The sequence below is a fragment of the Tenrec ecaudatus genome, chromosome X (assembly GCF_050624435.1).
Source record: "Tenrec ecaudatus isolate mTenEca1 chromosome X, mTenEca1.hap1, whole genome shotgun sequence".
Lineage (NCBI taxonomy): Eukaryota > Metazoa > Chordata > Mammalia > Afrosoricida > Tenrecidae > Tenrec > Tenrec ecaudatus.
The window spans coordinates 2,249,931-2,253,911 of NC_134548.1; the positions used below are offsets into that span (position 1 = coordinate 2,249,931).

Below are 3,981 nucleotides of genomic sequence, written 5' to 3' on the forward strand. Positions count from 1 at the left end.
TCAGAATTACAGTCGTGGAATCCCACAGGGGTGGTTTACTCTGTCCTGTGTGGTTTCCATTCATCTGCATGGACAGTGGCAAGAAGCTCCTTTTACTCTTTGAGAGTATGCACTTTAGTGCAAACCTTGTGCTTGCTTAATATTTATAGACAGATTCTAAGTGAGTGTTTGCTTTTAATGATGGACTTAAATATCCACTCAAGACTTCAATCCTAGAATTGCTTTTAGATTCTCGATGTCGGGTGAAAACTGAATAACAACTCTTCTTAATTATCAAGGTGTTTTAGTGACTGTCATTTTTGTGGACCCACAGCACTGCTGCCGAGAATCTCGTGTCTGAAGAGTAAGTTGAAGCCTTACTATTCAACCCTCTCACACCCCCACCACAAACCCTTAAAACAGAAAATTTAAGGAGGGAGACAAACATGTCCTAGACATGTAAACCAGAGATAGCTTAGTCTTCTGTGGTCAATTCTCACCTGGTGGATGAATAAGGCCCTCTTGATTACTAAGCTATTAACTGAAGGCTGTGCAGAAAATGCCTGTCTGACTATATTTCTTTGGATAAAGTCAGGCAAAGATTTCTTGGGGTGTGAGCCTATTCCCACCTCTCTTTTCTGTGCCACATCTACAGAATGACATTCTCGATGTTCTCACTATTAAAACTTGAAGGATTCCCCTTTGGGCATCATGTTTCATGTTAATATTTTAATTTTTCCCCTGAACTTGCCCTTTTTTAAGTATTCCGTTCCGTTTCTTTCATCATTTCTTCCATTTGCTTTAGTTACATTTCTACCAATGGCAGGATTCAGAGTCTCTTAGATGTCCACTTTGGTCATTCTACCTTTTGTGTCTTGTGGAGGACGTTGCTTTCTTCATACATGATGTTATTGATGTCATCACACAGCTGGTCCAGTTTCCTGTTGCTAGTGTTCAGTCAATCCTACCTGTTCTTGAGATGGCTTTGACACTCATGTGGGATGGATCTCAGGTTATATTTGTGCTCTCACGTAGTTGATTCATTTCTTCAGCTTCATGGCCCCAGTTTTATTTTTCACTGCACATAATGACCTCCTCCAAAATCTCTTAAGTTAGGGCTTAAGTCTCAACATTAACTTTTTGGATGTTATATGTAACTTTCAAATGTCAAAAACAAACCCCAAACCAAAAACCACTTCCAGATGCCTTGAGATCATGTAAAAATGAAGTAGTTCTTCTTGCCCTCAGGTAGGGTACATTGGAAATTGCATTACCTGCATGCGTCTAAAGATGGTCCAGGGAGGAGCAGTGTTTTAGGGATTTCCTGGGCGTGTCCTTGATGGACAGTACTGTAGGTTGTATAATCAGGAGTCCTACCCTAGTATCTTGCTCAGATGCCTCACTTGAAAGTGCCAATGTTCTAAACTCATTAGAACATAGGACTTAGTGAAGTAAAATCCCGTCTTTGAATGGTCTCATGGTATGAAGACTTCATGGGAATGGCGACCCTAATGTGTCTGCATCTTTGTTTCCTTCATAAACGAAGGCACTTTGTCCTTACTTATCTTGGTGTTAGGGTCTCTTTTGTACTGAAACACTTGTCCAACTTCTGTAGTGGATTTGATTTCTGTGGATTGCACAGGCAGAAGTCAGTCGTGCATAGCTGCCAATATGCTGTTCAAAAAAGTTTGATGGAACGATGGAAGAGCTGAGTCCAGCCCTGGCTATCCCATTCTCTGTGACCCGAGTTTTGAACGGCCGTGCAGCCCCACACCCACGCCTGTCCCAGTACAAGCCCAAGTGCAGTTCCTTGGAGCAGGATGAGCTGCACCGTCGTTATTGGAACTGCAGAAATGCAAGTGACTGGCCTCTGTGAACCACACCAGAAGGCTGGCTGAAGATGACTGGACTGGAGTGGAGAGTGAGGATTAGGAACATAGGAAAGATGACGAAGACATAGATGTTGACATTGACGAGAAACTCCCCATGCGCTATGCCAATCAGTTGATGCTCTCTGAGTGGCTGATTGATGTTCCCGCGGACCTGGGGCAGGAGTGGATTGCGGTCAGTGCCCCATTGGAAAAAGAGCGCTCATCGTGGCCTCCAGGGGTTGCACCAGCGCCTACACCAAGAGCGGGTACTGCGTGGACAGGTTTCCTTCCCTCCTGCCGGGAGGCAGCAGGCAGAGCTCATGGACATCATTGTGCACTGCATTCACAGCGAGGCGCAGCAGACCTACTATGTTCTGGAACTGATGTGTTAGCGGGGACATCTCGTTTATGACTGCCCCTCTGATTTCTGGTTCTACTGGATGCATGCGAAGTTAGCCGAGGAAGGCGAACTGGGAGAGCAAACAAAGCTCAATCCATTTTAGTTTGTGGGGCCCAGAAGTTCCAGTGCACCCCAAGAGTCTGTGTGAGGTTCTGGCCACAGGCTTCCCTTTTGAGGTGGACGGGCTCCTCTTCTACCACAAGAAGATCCACTACATCCCGGGCAGCATCCCCCTGGTGGGCTGGCTATGGCCTTACATGGTGCCGCTTGTCTTCACTCAGCAAGAGTACACAAGGCACCAGCTTCTGCAAATCAGCCAGCAAAATTAATGCTGTTATTCTTTAGAGTTAGTGAATGTTGCAGGGTATAGCATTGATAACAACATCCTGGTTAAAAAAATAAAAATAGTACCATCATGGTTGAAACATTAAAGGGAACAATGATATTAATTAAAATGTTCTGATTTTGATTACATAGGAGCATATTTTAAATTAAATGACTACTGGGACTCTCTGACATGGAAGGGGGGAAGGAGTCAGGTTATTCATCAGTCAACAAGATTGTCTTAATGTGACCAATGTTTGTCTAAAGTATACTTGCAAAATTTACCTTGTGATTTCACGAATCCTTTTATCACCAAGACCATATTTTCCAACTGTTTCCCCTACCTCATTGTTTCCTAATTTCTCACTCCAATTACCAATAATTATCTATGTGGCTTGACTACATGATGGGTCAATTTCATACTGAAGTGATTGGAAAACTACTTCAGCTTCTTCATTAGTGATTCGTGAGGAAATTTTACTCATCATTGTGTTGACTAGACTTTCTTGTACTCCCATAGATATCCATCACAGAGAGCATTGTAGTTCAATACAGATCTCCAAGTTTCCATTTGATGAACGCACCATTATGCCTCTTGAGTTTGCCTCTCCTGTAGAGTTAGCCTTGGGATGGTTCGATTCAATATGCAATGATCACATTTCCTACTGATCTTTGATTTATCCACCTCGCCAGCTGCTGAGGTCACTGTCCACCATCGGCCTGCCCATATTGGATTCCAAAACCTTAGGGTCAACGTAGAAAGAGGAAGTGAAATGTAAGCCTCACATGGATCTTGCAAGCCTCTCCCACTGTGAGTTGTTAAGAGGAGTAACAAAGCCAGAAAGCTCCCTTCTGAGGAGCTCTGGGTGCCATGACCCAGTTGGACGGACAGGATTTTCTGTAGTTTGGTAGTGATGTAATTATATATATTTTAGAGCTCTAATGGTCTAGAGACTTTTGTGTTGGGCTGACATCTAGAAGGTTGAGAAGGTTGAGAGTTCAAAACTACAATTTTCTCCCCCAGGGAAATATGGGATTGACTCTTTTCAAGAAGACACAGGGACAGATGAGAGCTCTCAGCACAAGGAATCCAGGACAGATAAAACTTCAGAAGCAATCATGGGTGTTGCAATACCATGGGGGTAGAGTTTTGGTGTGCCCAGAAGTGGAGGACATGGGCAACTGATCACAAGGATGGATGTAGAACCCACCCCAACCCTGAGTGAGACGAACAACACAAAAGTGAGTGAAGGAAGAGAGCAGATAGTGTAAGACGTGAAAATAATTTATAATTTATCATTAAGTCATGAGGGTGGGAGAGTGGGGGAACAAGGGGCTTAAAGAGGAGCTGACAACACGCGCTCAAGTAGGAAACAATGTTTTGAAAATGATGGTGGTGACATATGT

General features: G+C 43.7%; 1 pseudogene; it reads left to right on the forward strand.

Annotated features, from left to right (window-relative positions):
• Positions 1–1,678: 1,678 nt before the first annotated feature.
• LOC142434778 (snurportin-1 pseudogene) lies at positions 1,679–2,579 on the forward strand (annotated as a pseudogene).
• The last annotated feature ends 1,402 nt before the right edge of the window (positions 2,580–3,981 follow it).